Here is a 17607-nt window from a genome sequence, read left to right on the forward strand (position 1 = left end):
GTCAAGGTGAGTGTTATGTAACCCCTACGTCAAGGTGAGTGTTATGTAACACCTACGTCAAGGTGAGTGTTACGTAACACCTACGTCAAGGTGAGTGTTATGTAACACCTACGTCAAGGTGAGTGTTATGTAACCCCTACGTCAAGGTGAGTGTTACGTAACACCTACGTCAAGGTGAGTGTTATGTAACACCTACGTCAAGGTGAGTGTTACGTAACACCTACGTCAAGGTGAGTGTTATGTAACACCTACGTCAAGGTGAGTGTTATGTAACACCTACGTCAAGGTGAGTGTTACGTAACACCTACGTCAAGGTGAGTGTTACGTAACACCTACGTCAAGGTGAGTGTTATGTAACACCTACGTCAAGGTGAGTGTTATGTAACACCTACGTCAAGGTGAGTGTTACGTAACACCTACGTCAAGGTGAGTGTTATGTAACACCTACGTCAAGGTGAGTGTTATGTAACCCCTACGTCAAGGTGAGTGTTACGTAACACCTACGTCAAGGTGAGTGTTATGTAACACCTACGTCAAGGTGAGTGTTACGTAACACCTACGTCAAGGTGAGTGTTATGTAACCCCTACGTCAAGGTGAGTGTTATGTAACACCTACGTCAAGGTGAGTGTTACGTAACACCTACGTCAAGGTGAGTGTTATGTAACACCTACGTCAAGGTGAGTGTTATGTAACACCTACGTCAAGGTGAGTGTTATGTAACACCTACGTCAAGGTGAGTGTTATGTAACCCCTACGTCAAGGTGAGTGTTACGTAACACCTACGTCAAGGTGAGTGTTACGTAACAGCTACGTCAAGGTGAGTGTTACGTAACACCTACGTCAAGGTGAGTGTTATGTAACACCTACGTCAAGGTGAGTGTTACGTAACACCTACGTCAAGGTGAGTGTTACGTAACCCCTACGTCAAGGTGAGTGTTACGTAACACCTACGTCAAGGTGAGTGTTACGTAACACCTACGTCAAGGTAAGTGTTATGTAACACCTACGTCAAGGTGAGTGTTACGTAACACCTACGTCAAGGTGAGTGTTATGTAACACCTACGTCAAGGTGAGTGTTACGTAACACCTACGTCAAGGTGAGTGTTACGTAACACCTACGTCAAGGTAAGTGTTACGTAACACCTACGTCAAGGTGAGTGTTACGTAACACCTACGTCAAGGTGAGTGTTACGTAACACCTACGTCAAGGTGAGTGTTACGTAACACCTACGTCAAGGTGAGTGTTATGTAACACCTACGTCAAGGTGAGTGTTACGTAACACCTACGTCAAGGTGAGTGTTACGTAACACCTACGTCAAGGTGAGTGTTATGTAACACCTACGTCAAGGTGAGTGTTATGTAACACCTACGTCAAGGTGAGTGTTACGTAACACCTACGTCAAGGTGAGTGTTATGTAACACCTACGTCAAGGTGAGTGTTACGTAACACCTACGTCAAGGTGAGTGTTACGTAACACCTACGTCAAGGTGAGTGTTATGTAACACCTACGTCAAGGTGAGTGTTATGTAACACCTACGTCAAGGTGAGTGTTACGTAACACCTACGTCAAGGTGAGTGTTATGTAACCCCTACGTCAAGGTGAGTGTTATGTAACACATACGTCAAGGTGAGTGTTATGTAACACCTACGTCAAGGTGAGTGTTACGTAACACCTACGTCAAGGTGAGTGTTATGTAACCCCTACGTCAAGGTGAGTGTTATGTAACACCTACGTCAAGGTGAGTGTTATGTAACACCTACGTCAAGGTGAGTGTTATGTAACACCTACGTCAAGGTGAGTGTTACGTAACACCTACGTCAAGGTGAGTGTTATGTAACCCCTACGTCAAGGTGAGTGTTATGTAACACCTACGTCAAGGTGAGTGTTATGTAACACCTACGTCAAGGTGAGTGTTATGTAACACCTACGTCAAGGTGAGTGTTACGTAACACCTACGTCAAGGTGAGTGTTATGTAACCCCTACGTCAAGGTGAGTGTTATGTAACACCTACGTCAAGATGAGTGTTATGTAACACCTACGTCAAGGTGAGTGTTACGTAACACCTACGTCAAGGTGAGTGTTATGTAACCCCTACGTCAAGGTGAGTGTTATGTAACCCCTACGTCAAGGTGAGTGTTATGTAACACCTATGTCAAGGTAAGTGTTATGTAACACCTACGTCAAGGTGAGTGTTATGTAACACCTACGTCAAGGTGAGTGTTATGTAACCCCTACGTCAAGGTGAGTGTTATGTATCACCTACGTCAAGGTGAGTGTTACGTAACCCCTACGTCAAGGTGAGTGTTATGTAACACGTACGTCAAGGTGAGCGTTATGTAACCCCTACGTTAAGGTGAGTGTTATGTAACCCCCTACGTCAAGGTGAGTGTTATGTAACACATACGCCAAGGTGAGTGTTATGTAACCATTACGTCAAGGTGAGTGTTATGTAACCCCTACGTCAAGGTGAGTGTTATGTAACACGTACGTCAAGGTGAGTGTTATGTAACAATTACGTCAAGGTGAGTGTTATGTAACACCTACGTCAAGGTGAGTGTCATGTAACACCTACGTCAGGGTGAGTGTTATGTAACACCTACGTCAAGGTGAGTGTTATGTAACACCTACGTCAAGGTGAGTGTTATGTAACACATACGTCAAGGTGAGTGTTATGTAACCCCGACGTCAAGGTGAGTGTTATGTACCACATACATCAAGGTGAGTGTTATGTAACCCCCTACGTCAAGGTGAGTGTTATGTGACACATACGTCAAGGCGAGTGTTATGTAACCCCGACGTCAAGGTGAGTGTTATGTAACCCCTACGTCAAGGTGAGTGTTATGTAACACCTACGTCAAGGTAAATGTTATGTAACACCTACGTCAAGGTGAGTGTTATGTAACCCCTACGTCAAGGTGAGTGTTATGTAACCCCCTACGTCAAGGTGAGTGTTATATAACACATACGTCAAGGTGAGTGTTATGTAACACCTACGTCAAGGTGAGTGTTATGTAACACCTACGTCAAGGTGAGTGTTATGTAACAATTACGTCAAGGTGAGTGTTATGTAACACATACGCCAAGGTGAGTGTTATGTAACCATTACGTCAAGGTGAGTGTTATGTAACCCCTACGTCAAGGTGAGTGTTATGTAACACCTACGTCAAGGTGAGTGTTATGTAACAATTACGTCAAGGTGAGTGTCATGTAACACCTACGTCAGGGTGAGTGTTATGTAACACCTACGTCAAGGTGAGTGTTATGCAACACCTACGTCAAGGTGAGTGTTATGTAACACCTACGTCAAGGTGAGTGTTATGTAACAATTACGTCAAGGTGAGTGTTATGTAACACCTACGTCAAGGTGAGTGTCATGTAACACCTACGTCAGGGTGAGTGTTATGTAACACCTACGTCAAGGTGAGTGTTATGTAACACCTACGTCAAGGTGAGTGTTATGTAACACCTACGTCAGGGTGAGTGTTATGTAACACCTAAGTCAAGATGAGTCTTATGTAACACCTACGTCAAGGTGAGTGTTAGGTAACAGCTACGTCAAGGTGAGTGTTATGTAACAGCTACGTCAAGGTGAGTGTTATGTAACACCTACGTCAAGGTGAGTGTTATGTAACAGCTACGTCAAGGTGAGTGTTATGTAACAGCTACGTCAAGGTGAGTGTTATGTAACAGCTACGTCAAGGTGAGTGTTATGTAACACCTACGTCAAGGTGAGTGTTATGTAACAGCTACGTTAAGGTGAGTGTTATGTAACACCTATGTCAAGGTGAGTGTTATGTAACACCTACGTCAAGGTGAGTGTTATGTAACCCCTACGTCAAGGTGAGTGTTATGTAACACCTACGTCAAGGTGAGTGTTATGTAACACCTACGTCAAGGTGAGTGTTATGTAACACCTACGTCAAGGTGAGTGTTATGTAACACCTACGTCAAGGTGAGTGTTATGTAACACCTACGTCAAGGTGAGTGTTATGTAACACCTACGTCAAGGTGAGTGTTATGTAACAGCTACGTCAAGGTGAGTGTTATGTACCAGCTACGTCAAGGTGAGTGTTATGTACCAGCTACGTCAAGGTGAGTGTTATGTAACAGCTACGTCAAGGTGAGTGTTATGTACCAGCTACGTCAAGGTGAGTGTTATGTAACAGCTACGTCAAGGTGAGTGTTATGTACCAGCTACGTCAAGGTGAGTGTTATGTAACACCTACGTCAAGGTGAGTGTTATGTAACACCTACGTCAAGGTGAGTGTTATGTAACACCTACGTCAAGGTGAGTGTTATGTAACACCTACGTCAAGGTGAGTGTTATGTAACACCTAGGTCAAGGTGAGTGTTATGTAACACCTACGTCAAGGTGAGTGTTATGTAACACCTACGTCAAGGTGAGTGTTATGTAACACCTACGTCAAGGTGAGTGTTATGTAACACCTACGTCAAGGTGAGTGTTATGTAACACCTAGGTCAAGGTGAGTGTTATGTAACACCTACGTCAAGGTGAGTGTTATGTAACACCTAGGTCAAGGTGAGTGTTAGGTAAAACGAAAACATGTGCAACTTATGTGATATTGTTTTTGACTGACTACACTTCTGCTCCTTCTACTACTACCCCTACTACTACTACTACTACTACCCCTACTACTACTACTACCCCTACTACTACTACTACTACCCCTACTACTACTACTACCCCTACTACTACTACTACCCTTACTACTATTCCTACTACTACTACTCTTACTACTACTACTACTATACTACTAATCCTACTACTATTCCTACTGCTACTACTACTACTCTTACTACTGCTACTACTACTACTATTCCTACTACTACTACTACTAGTACTACTCTTACTACTACCACTACTGCTCCTACTACTACTACTACTACTACTGCTATTACTACTACTACTGCTTCTACTACTACACATAGTGAATCATATTACACATAGTGAATCATATTACACATAGTGAATCATATTACACATAGTGAATCATATTACACATAGTGAATCATATTACACATAGTGAATCATATTACACATAGTGAATCATATTACACATAGTGAATCATATTACACAGTGAATCAAATTACACATAGTGAATCACATTACACATAGTGAATCATATTACACATAGTGAATCATATTGCACGTAGTGAATCATATTACACATAGTGAATCATATTGCACATAGTGAATCATATTACACATAGTGAATCGTATTACACATAGTGAATCGTATTACACATAGTGAATCATATTACACATAGTGAATCGTATTACACATAGTGAATCATATTACACATAGTGAATCATATTACACATAGTGAATCATATTACACATAGTGAATCATATTACACATAGGGAATCATATTACACATAGTGAATCGTATTACACATAGTGAATCATATTACACATAGTGAATCGTATTACACATAGTGAATCATATTACACACAGTGAATCATATTACACATAGTGAATCGTATTACACATAGTGAATCGTATTACACATAGTGAATCGTATTACACATAGTGAATCGTATTACACATAGTGAATCATATTACACATAGTGAATCATATTACGCATAGTGAATCATATTACACATAGTGAATCATATTACACATGGTGAATCATATTACACATAGGGAATCATATTACACATAGTTAATCGTATTACACATAGTGAATCATATTACACATAGTGAATCGTATTACACATAGTGAATCATATTACACATAGTGAATCATATTACACATAGGGAATCATATTACACATAGTGAATCGTATTACACATAGTGAATCATATTACACATAGTGAATCGTATTACACATAGTGAATCATATTACACATAGTGAATCGTATTACACATAGTGAATCGTATTACACATAGTGAATCATATTACACACAGTGAATCATATTACACATAGTGAATCGTATTACACATAGTGAATCGTATTACACATAGTGAATCGTATTACACATAGTGAATCGTATTACACATAGTGAATCGTATTACACATAGTGAATCGTATTACACATAGTGAATCATATTACAAATAGTGAATCGTTTTACACATAGTGAATCATATTACACATAGTGAATCATATTACAAATAGTGAATCGTATTACACATAGTGAATCATATTACACATAGTGAATCATATTACAAATAGTGAATCGTATTACACATAGTGAATCATATTACACATAGTGAATCGTTTTACACATAGTGAATCATATTACACATAGTGAATCATATTACAAATAGTGAATCGTATTACACATAGTGAATCATATTACACATAGTGAATCATATTACAAATAGTGAATCGTATTACACATAGTGAATCATATTACAAATAGTGAATCATATTACAGATAGTGAATCGTATTACACATAGTGAATCATATTACACATAGTGAATCATATTACAAATAGTGAATCGTATTACACATAGTGAATCATATTACAAATAGTGAATCATATTACAAATAGTGAATCGTATTACACATAGTGAATCGTATTACACATAGTGAGCTTTGCCGTGTCCTCAATGGATGACACTCTCATGCAGATCCTAGTATCGTCTGCAAAAGATGATACAGTGCTGTGGTTTACATCTCTGTCTATGTCTGATATGAGAATAAGGAACAGGATAGGTGCGAGTACTGTGCCTTGTGGGACAGAGCTCTTCACTATGGCAGCATCTGATTTAACTCTGTTTACCATTACTATTTGTGTGCGATTGGTTAGAAAGTTGAAGATCTATTTGCCTACTTTGCCGGTTATCCCTTTAGCACGCATTTTGTGTGCTGTTACACCATGGTCGCACTTGTCAAAGGCTTTTGCAAAATCTGTGCATACTACATCTGCATTCTGTTTGTTTTCCAGTGCATCTAGCACCATATCATAGTGATCAAGCAGTTGCGAAAGGCAGGAGCGACCTGCTCTGAAACTATGTTGTCCTGGGTTGTGTATAGTTAAGGTGGAGCAGGGTGACATGAGGCAGTATAGTGAAGGGGCAGGGTGACATGAGCCAGTATAGTGAAGGTGGGGCAGCGTGACAGGCAGTATAGCGAAGGTAGGGAAGGGTGACATGAGGCAGTATAGTGAAGGTGGGGCAGGGTGAAATGAGGCAGTATAGTGAAGGTGGGGCAGGGTGACATGAGGCAGTATAGTGAAGGTGGGGCAGGGTGACATGAGGCAGTATAGTGAATGTGGGGCAGGGTGACATGAGGCAGTATAGTGAAAGTGGGGCAGGGTGACATGAGGTAGTATAGTGAAGGTGGGGCAGGGTGACAGGATGCAGTATAGTGAAGGTAGGGCAGGACGACATGAGGCAGTATAGTGAAGGTAGGGCAGGACGACATGAGGCAGTATAGTGAAGGTAGGGCAGGGTGACATGAGGCAGTATAGTGAAGGTGGGGCAGGGTGACATGAGGCAGTATAGTGAAGGTGGGGCAGGGTGACATGAGATAGTATAGTGAAGGTAGGGCAGGGTGACATCAGACAGTATAGTGAAGTTAGGGCAGGGTGACATGAGGCAGTATAGTGAAGGTGGGGCAGGGTGACATGAGGTAGTATAGTGAAGGTAGGGCAGGGTGACATGATGTAGTATAATGAAGGTAGGGCAGGGTGACATGAGATAGTATAGTGAAGGTAGGGCAGGGTGACATGAGGTAGTATAGTGAAGGTAGGGCAGGGTGACATGAGGTAGTATAGTGAAGGTAGGGCAGGGTGACATGAGATAGTATAGTGAAGGTAGGGCAGGGTGACATGAGATAGTATAGTGAAGGTAGGGCAGGGTGACATGAGGTAGTATAGTGAAGGTAGGGCAGGGTGACATGAGGTAGTATAGTGAAGGTAGGGCAGGGTGACATGAGGTAGTATAGTGAAGGTAGGGCAGGGTGACATGAGATAGTATAGTGAAGGTAGGGCAGGGTGACATGAGATAGTATAGTGAAGGTAGGGCAGGGTGACATGAGGTAGTATAGTGAAGGTAGGGCAGGGTGACATGAGATAGTATAGTGAAGGTAGGGCAGGGTGACATGAGATAGTATAGTGAAGGTAGGGCAGGGTGACATGAGGTAGTATAGTGAAGGTAGGGCAGGGTGACATGAGGTAGTATAGTGAAGGTAGGGCAGGGTGACATGAGGTAGTGTAGTGAAGGTAGGGCAGGGTGACATGAGGTAGTATAGTGAAGGTAGGGCATGTCAAGCAATAGCTGAACGAGAAAGGGATAGAGAATTCCAGATGACAGTACGGGAGGAAGGAGAGGAAAGAAAGGAGTAATGAAGCAGTAGCAGCATTAAGGGTATTCCTCGTGTAAGTAATAATAGAGTGCGGTAGTAGAGAAAGAATTAGCAATAGTGGTAATGTATAAGAACAAGGGAACAGAAGAGCGCCATAGGAGAGCTCTCAGGGGTTGAAAATTTGAAGCCAATCTGATAATGCGTTCCTGAGACATACACGACCGTTATGGATCAGGTCGGGGTAGATGCAAACACCGGAGATTTAAAGGATTCCCTAAACTCGTGAAAATTAAAAACGCTACGATAACGCGAGTTTTCAATATTTATCAGAATTCTTTTTTACAGTGCTATGTACTTTTTCTTTAATCTTTTAAGAAAACTAATCGATTTTCGGTTTTTAAATAATATTCTGATAAACAAATAATCTTTAAAATTGGTGAATAGGCATGCATAGAGCCCAAAATAGGCATGCATAGAGCCCAAAATAGGCATGCATAGAGCCCAAAATAGGCATGCATAGAGCCCAAAATAGGCATGCATAGAGCCCAAAATAGGCATGCATAGAGCCCAAAATCAATACAAAATTACTACAATTAAGATAAATGTTGGTAGCCGACCAGTCGAAACATTCTCTACAAAACCAATTTATTTAGTAAAATTGGCAATTTAAAATTTGCATACCTGAAGATGGAAGCCAAAGCTTTATTTTAATACAACCATCAACTGTGAAACTTATGAGGAAACACATCCTCCAGTAATTGCTCTAAATCCATTGTTGAAAGAATTCATTAAAATTCCAAATTTGCACCAAAAATTGTCTGAACTCGTAATAAGTATCATCTTATGCAGCACATCAACGTTAATATTGATGTTGATAACACTATTAATATTGATGCTGATAACACTGTTAATATTGATGCTGATAATATTAATATTGATGCTGATAACACTATTAATATTGATGCTGATAACACTGTTAATATTGATGCTGATAACACTATTAATATTGATGCTGATAACACTAGTAATATTGATGCTGATAACACTATTAATATTGATGCTGATAACACTAGTAATATTGATGCTGATAACACTATTAATATTGATGCTGATAACACTAGTAATATTGATGCTGATAACACTATTAATATTGATGCTGATAACAATATTAATATTGATGCTGATAACACTATTAATATTGATGCTGATAATATTAATATTGATGCTGATAACACTAATATTGATGCTGATAATATTAATATTGATGCTGATAACACTATTAATATTGATGCTGATAATATTAATATTGATGCTGATAACACTATTAATATTGATGCTGATAATATTAATATTGATGCTGATAACACTATTAATATTGATGCTGATAACACTATTAATATTGATGCTGATAACACTATTAATATTGATGCTGATAACACTATTAATATTGATGCTGATAACACTATTAATATTGATGCTGATAACACTATTAATATTGATGCTGATAACACTAGTAATATTGATGCTGATAACACTATTAATATTGATGCTGATAACACTATTAATATTGATGCTGATAACACTATATTAATCAGTATCACTATTTAATAAATTGAACAAACTGGGACTTTTGAGCTCAATAACAACGTGAATCTTTGGTGTCTGGAAAACAAGACAAGGATGAAAATTTGAAGCCGATCGAAAGAAGCATTCTCCAATAATTGCATGGAATCCAAAGTTTGCATATCATAAAAAAAATATTGGCATATTTTGCCAGTACACAGTCTAAACTTAATATATACTGTCCTGGCCGTCAGGTGCATCAGCCATTAAATATTGAAGCCGATCCAAGGAAGTAGACTTAAATGTAGTTTACCTGATCGAATGGGGATCGAAATTTCACTCGATTTTTGCAAATAAGAATGTCAGGTGTGTAACTGCACTCTTGAATGTCACTCTCCAGCCTCGACCAGTTAGGAAGCACTTTCTCTGAACGTTAGAAGCTACGTCATTGACGATTTTGAAATTTTTTTTCTCTCTCTTTCCTCTCTACTCTCTCTCTCTCTCTCTCTCTCTCTCTCTCTCTCTCTCTCTCTCTCTCTGTTTCACTCCTTTGTTCGAATCTTGGCTATGAATCTCCCGAGAAAATTAATAGTAGTGGAGAGAACGATGCCATCCGCCTTCCCGCCTTTCCTTCTCTCCCTTCCTTCTCTTCTCCTCCTTCCCTCCCTTATTTGTCTCATCTCTTTGTCTACCTTCTTCCTCTCCTCTTCTTTTTCTCCTATCTTCCAGCTTCCTTCCTCCATTTATCTTGCTCTTATTGCCTTCCTCTTTCCATCAACCACCTTCGTTTTTTTCAACCTTCACTTCCTTCCTTCCTTCTCTCATTGACTTCCCTCCCTCACTTCTTCTATCCTTCACTTTCATCCCTCCCTTTTATCGTTTCCATTCTCTAGTCATCCACCCCTGCAGCACACTCCTCTCCTGGTGCTCACAGTGCTGCAGCACACTCCTGTCCTGGTGCTCACAGTGCTGCAGCACACTCCTGGCCTGGTACTCACAGTGCTGCAGCACACTCCTGGCCTGGTACTCACAGTGCTGCAGCACACTCCTGGCCTGGTGCTCACAGTGCTGCAGCACACTCCTGACCTGGCGCTTACAGTACTGCAGCACACTCCTGTCCTGGTACTCACAGTACTGCAGCACACTCCTGTCCTGGTACTCACAGTACTGCAGCACACTCCTGTCCTGGCGCTCACAGTACTGCAGCACACTTCTGTCCTGGTACTCACAGTGATGCAGCACACTCCTGGCCTGGTGCTCACAGTGCTGCAGCACACTCCTGGCCTGGTACTCACAGTGCTGCAGCACACTCCTGGCCTGGTACTCACAGTGCTGCAGCACACTCCTGGCCTGGTGCTCACAGTGCTGCAGCACACTCCTGACCTGGCGCTCACAGTATTGCAGCACACTCCTGTCCTGGTACTCACAGTACTGCAGCACACTCCTGTCCTGGTGCTCACAGTACTGCAGCACACTCCTGTCCTGGTACTCACAGTACTGCAGCACACTCCGGGCCTGGTGCTCACAATACTGCAGGACACTCCTGTCCTGGTGCTCACAGTACTGCAGCACACTCCTGTCCTGGTACTCACAGTACTGCAGCACACTCCGGGCCTGGTGCTGACAGTACTGCAGCACACTCCTGTCCTGGTGCTCACAGTACTGCAGCACACTCCGGGCCTGGTGCTCACAATACTGCAGCACACTCCTGTCCTGGTGCTCACAGTACTGCAGCACGCTCCTGTCCTGGTACTCACAGTACTGCAGCACACTCCGGGCCTGGTGCTCACAATACTGCAGCACACTCCTGTCCTGGTACTCACAGTACTGCAGCACACTCCTGTCCTGGTGCTCACAGGACTGCAGCACATTCTTGGCCTGGTGCTCACAGTACTGCAGCACACTCCTGTCCTGGTACACGCAGTGCTGCAGCACACTCCTGGCCTGGTGCTTACAGTACTGCAGCACACTCCTGTCCTGGTGCTCACAGTACTGCAGCACACTCCTGTCCTGGTGCTCACAGTACTGCAGCACACTCCTGGCCTGGTGCTTACAGTACTGCAGCACACTCTTGTCCTGGTAATCACAGTGCTGCAGCACACTTCTGGCCTGGTGCTCACAGTACTGCCGAACACTCCTGTCCTGGTGCTAACAGTACTGCAGCACATTCTTGGCCTGGTGCTCACAGTACTGCAGCACACTCCTGTCCTGGTACTCACAGTACTGCAGCACACTCCTGTCCTGGTGCTCACAGTACTGCAGCACACTCCTGTCCTGGTACTCACAGTGCTGCAGCACACTCCTGGACTGGTGCTTACAGTACTGCAGCACACTCCTGGCCTGGTGCTGACGTTGTTGCACCACGCTCCTCGCCTGGTGCTCACAATGTTGCACCACACTCCTGGCCTTGTGCTCACAGTGCTGCACCTCACTCCTGGCCTGGTGCTCACAGTACTGCAGCACACTCCAGGCCTGGTGCGCAGTGCTGCAGCACACTCCTGGCCTGGTGCTCACAGTACTGCAGCACACTCCTGGCCTGGTGCTCACAATACTACAGCACACTCCTGGCCTGGTGCTCACAATACTACAGCACTCCTGGCCTGGTGCTCACAATACTACAGCACACTCCTGACCTGGCGCTCACAGTACTGCAACACACTCCTGACCTGGTGCTCACAGTACTGCAGCACACTCCTGTCCTGGTGCTCACAGAACTGCAGCACACTCCTGGCCTGGTGCTCCCTGCACAGCAGCACACTCCTGTCCTGCTGCTCACAGTGCTGCAGCACACTCCTGGCCTGGTGCTCATAGTACTGCAGCACACTCCTGGCCTGGTGCTCACAGTACTGAAGCACACTCCTGTCCTGGTGCTCACAGTGCTGCAGCACACTCTTGTCCTGGTGCTCACAGTGGTGCAGCACACTCCTGGCCTGGTGTTCCCAGTACTGCAGCACACACCTGTCCTGGTGCTCACAGTACTGCAGCACACTCCTGTCCTGGTGCTCACAGTACTGCAGCACACTCCTGGCCTGGTGCTCACAGAACTGCAGCACACTCCTGGCCTGGTGCTCCCTGCACTGCAGCACACTCCTGTCCTGCTGATCACAGTGCTGCAGCACACTCTTGGCCTGGTGCTCATAGTACTGCAGCACACTCCTGGCCTGGTGCTCACAGTGCTGCAGCACACTCCTGGCCTGGTGCTCACAGTGCTGCAGCACACTCCTGGCTTGGTGCTCACAGTACTGCGGCACACTTTTGGCCTGTTGCTCACAGTGCTGCACCTCACTCCTGGCCTGGTGCTCACATTGTTGCACCACGCTCCTTGCATGGTGCTCACAATGTTTCACCACACTCCTGGACTGGTGCTCACAGTACTGCAGCACACTTTTGACCTGGTGCTCACAGTGCTGCAGCACACTCCTGGACTGGTGCTCACAGTGCTGCAGCACACTCCTGACCTGGTGCTCACAGTACTGCAGCACACTCCTGGACTTGTGCTCACAGTGCTGCAGCACACTCCTGACCCGGTGCTCACAGTGCTGCAGCACCCTCCTGGCCTGGTGCTCACAGTGCTGCAGCACACTACTGTCCATGTGCTCACAGTGCTGCAGCCCACTCCTGTCCTAGTCCTCACAGTGCTGCAGCACACTCCTGTCCTGGTGCTCACAGTACTGCAGCACACTCCTGTCCTGGTGCTCACAGAACTGCAGCACACTCCTGTCCTTGTGCTCACAGTACTGCAGCACACTCCTGTCCTTGTGCTCACAGTACTGCAGCACACTCGTGGCCTGGTGCTCACAGTACTATAGCACACTCCTGGCCTGGTGCTCACAGTGCTGCAGCACACTCTTGGCCTGATGCTCACAGTGCTGCAATACGCTCCTGGCCTGGTGCTCACAGTGTTGTAGCACACTCCTGGCCTGGTGCTCACAGTACTGCAGCACATTCTTGGCCTGGTGCTCACAGTACTGCACCTCACTCCTGGCCTGGTGCTCACGTTGTTGCACCACGCTCCTCGCGTGGTGCTCACAATTTTGCGCCACACTCCTGGCCTGGTACTCACAGTGCTGCACCTCACTCCTGGCCTGGTGCTCACAGCACTCCAGCACACTTTTGGCCTGGTGCTCACAGTACTGCAGCACACTCCTGGCCTGGTGCTCACAGTGCTGCACCTCACTCCTGGCCTGGTGCTCACGTTGTTGCACCACGCTCCTCGCGTGGTGCTCACAATGTTGCGCCACACTCCTGGCTTGGTGCTCACAGTGCTGCACCTCACTCCTGGCCTGGTGCTCACAGTACTGCAGCACACTCCAGGCCTGGTGCGCAGTGCTGCAGCACACTCCTGGCCTGGTGCTCACAGTGTTGCACCACACTCCTGGCCTGGTGCTCACAGTGGTGCAGCACACTCCTGGCCTGGTGCTTACAGTACTGCAGCACACTCCTGGCCTGGTGCTCACAATACTGCAGCACACTCCTGAGCTGGCGATCACAGTACTGCAGCACGCTCCTGACCTGGTGCTCACAGTACTGCAGCACACTCCTGTCCTGGTGCTCACAGTGCTGCAGCACACTCCTGACCTGGTGCTCACAGTACTGCAGCACACTCCTGACCTGGTGCTCACAGTACTGCAGCAAACTCTTCTTCTGGTGCTAACAGTGCTGCAGCACACTCCTGTCCTGGTGCTCACAGTGCTGCAGCACAGTCCTGGTCTGGTGCTTACAGTACTGCAGCACACTCCTCTCCTGGTGCTCACAGTACTGCAGCACACTCCTGTCCTGGTGCTCACAGTACTGCAGCACACTCCTGGCCTGGTGCTTACAGAACTGCAGCACACTCCTGTCCTGGTGCTCCCTGTACTGCAGCACACTTCTGTCCTGCTGCTCACAGTGCTGCAGCACACTCCTGGCCTGGTACTCACAGTACTGCAGCACACTCTTGGCCTGGTGCTCACAGTACTGCAGCACACTCCTTTCCTGGTGCTCACAGTGGTGCAACACACTCCTGGCCTGGTGCTCCCAGCACTGCAGCACACTCCTGGTGTGGTGCTTTCAGTATTGCAGCACACTCCTGGTCTGATGCTCACAGTATTGTAGCAGACTCCTGTCCTTGTGCTCACAGTGCTGGAACACACTCCTGGTCTGGTGCTCACAGTGCAGCAGCACACTCCTGGCCTGGTGTTCACAGTACTGCAGCACACTCCTGTCCTTGTGCTCACAGTGCTGCAGCACACTCCTGGCCTGGTGCTCACAGTGTTGCAGCACACTCCTGGCCTGGTGCTCACAGTGCTGGAACACCCTTCTGGCCTGGTGCTCACAGTGCTGCAGCACACTCCTGGCCTGGTGGTCACAGTACTGCAGCACACTCCTGTCCTTGTGCTCACAATGCTGCAGCACACTCCTGTCCTTGTGCTCACAGTGCTGCAGCACACTCCTGGCCTGGTGCTCACAGTGCTGGAACACACTCCTGGCCTGGTGCTCACAGTGCTGCAGCACAGTCCTGGCCTGGTGCTCACAGTACTGCAGCACACTCCTGTCCTTGTGCTCACAGTGCTGCAGCACACTCCTGGCCTGGTGCTCACAGTACTGCAGCACACTCCTGTCCTTGTGCTCACAGTGCTGCAGCACACTCCTGTCCTTGTGCTCACAGTGGTGCAGCACACTCCTGGCCTGGTGCTCACAGTGCTGGAACACACTCCTGGCCTGGTGCTCACAGTGCTGCAGCACAGTCCTGGCCTGGTGCTCACAGTGGTGCTGAGAAGTCCTGAAGCTCACAACTTTTGTTCTCTAAATATGCTATTACGCTGTTATTATTGCTATCTTTTTTACTCTTGTAATTTGTTACTCATGTTACTTTATAACTCTAGTTACATTTTCACTTAATCACTCTTATTTCTTTGTTATTTTTTGTGTTACTACGTTACTATTGTTACTTTATTACTCTTGATGCTATGTTTCTACAATTATTATGTTATTTTCGTCACTGTTACGTTGTTTGTTACTTTATTATTCGTGTTATTTTTTAGCTATTCTTGTTGTCTCTTGGTTCGTACGTCGGTTTACGTGCGGCCAGCAGTGACAACCTTGTTGATCAGACCCTGATGCACCACGAGGTCTAGTCCCAGACCGGGCGGCGGGGGCGTTGACCTCCCAAAGCCTCTCCAAGTAAACTCCAGGTTGCTTTGTGTCTCATGAGACTTTTGTGTTGCAGTCTTGTTGCTCCTGTTATGCTTGCTAATTTATTTTTTTTGTTACTTTGTTCTTGCTACTTTGTTACTCCTGTTATATCGTTGTTCTTGCTACTTTGTTACTCTTGTTGTATTGCTGCTCTTGGTACTTTGTTACTCTTGTTATATTGCTGCTCTTGCTACTTTGTTACTCTTGTTATATTGTTGCTCTTGCTACTTTGTTACTCTTGTTATATTGTTGCTCTTGCTGCTTTGTTACTCTTGTTATATTGCTGCTCTTGCTACTTTGTTACTCTTGTTATATTGTTGCTCTTGCTACTTTGTTACTCTTGTTATATTGTTGCTCTTGCTACTTTGTTACTCTTGTTATATTGCTCTTGCTACTTTGTTACTCTTGTTATATTGTTGCTCTTGCTACTTTGTTACTCTTGTTATATTGTTGCTCTTGCTACTTTGTTACTCTTGTTATATTGTTGCTCTTGCTGCTTTGTTACTCTTGTTATATTGCTGCTCTTGCTACTTTGTTACTCCTGTTATATTGTTGCTCTTGCTGCTTCGTTACTCTTGTTATATTGCTGCTCTTGCTACTTTGTTACTCTTGTTATATTGTTGTTCTTGCTACTTTGTTACTCTTGTTATATTGCTGCTCTTGCTACTTTGTTACTCTTGTTATATTGCTCTTGCTGCTTTGTTACTCTTGTTATATTGTTGTTCTTGCTACTTTGTTACTCCTGTTATATTGTTGTTCTTGCTACTTTGTTACTCTTGTTATATTGCTGCTCTTACTACTTTCTTTCTCATGTTACTTCTATATTCCTGTTATTTTGTTACTCTTGCTCATTTTGCTTATTTGTTACTTTTTACTCCTTTTTACTTAATTATTTTGCACCCCTTGTCACTATTGCTCTTGTTACCTTGTTCCTCTTGTTACCTTGTTCCTCTTGTTACCTTGTTCGTCTTGTTACCTTATTCCTCTTGTTACCTTGTTAGTAATGATATTTTATCACTAGAAGACCAGGCTCGTCTAGTGATAAAATATAATAGATATAAAAGTTTATTAAACTTGTTACCTTATCGTTACTCAAAAGACACAGATAACAGCACTCGCGACAGTGCCGTAATATCATTTGTGGATCATTCCAAAACAAGCATGAAAATCGCCTGGGTACAAGACACCTAGAACCTAAAAAAAGATAAATTCCAGATGCTTAGGTATGGAAAGAATGAAAAACTCAGTTGGGATACTGTATACAAAATCCACGAAAAATTCCAAATGGAACGATAGGATCAAGTAAAAGACCTGGAAATAATTATGTCAGCTGGCCTTTCTTTCTAAGAACACAGTAAGGTAAATGTCATGAAAGCCAGGAAAATGACGGGGTGTATTCTGAGAACTTTTATTGTTCAGTGTTGACGGATCAGTTCAGGGCTGAAGTTATATGAGAATTCGAGCAGACATGGAGATCATTTACGGCCGAAAAATAACCAATAACGTAACTGAATTATTGGGACCGCTTCACAGTCCTAAATAAAGTATATACTCACTGAAGTGGAAAAGAGATATACATGATA

General features: G+C 44.6%; 1 protein-coding gene across 1 annotated transcript in view; it reads left to right on the plus strand.

Annotated features, from left to right (window-relative positions):
• The window catches only part of LOC128688914 (uncharacterized), a 659540-nt gene that overhangs the window by 431622 nt on the left and 210311 nt on the right, over window positions 1-17607 (plus strand). The window lies entirely within an intron of this gene.

This window comes from Cherax quadricarinatus, chromosome 16, assembly GCF_038502225.1.
Source record: "Cherax quadricarinatus isolate ZL_2023a chromosome 16, ASM3850222v1, whole genome shotgun sequence".
Taxonomy (NCBI): Eukaryota; Metazoa; Arthropoda; class Malacostraca; order Decapoda; family Parastacidae; genus Cherax; species Cherax quadricarinatus.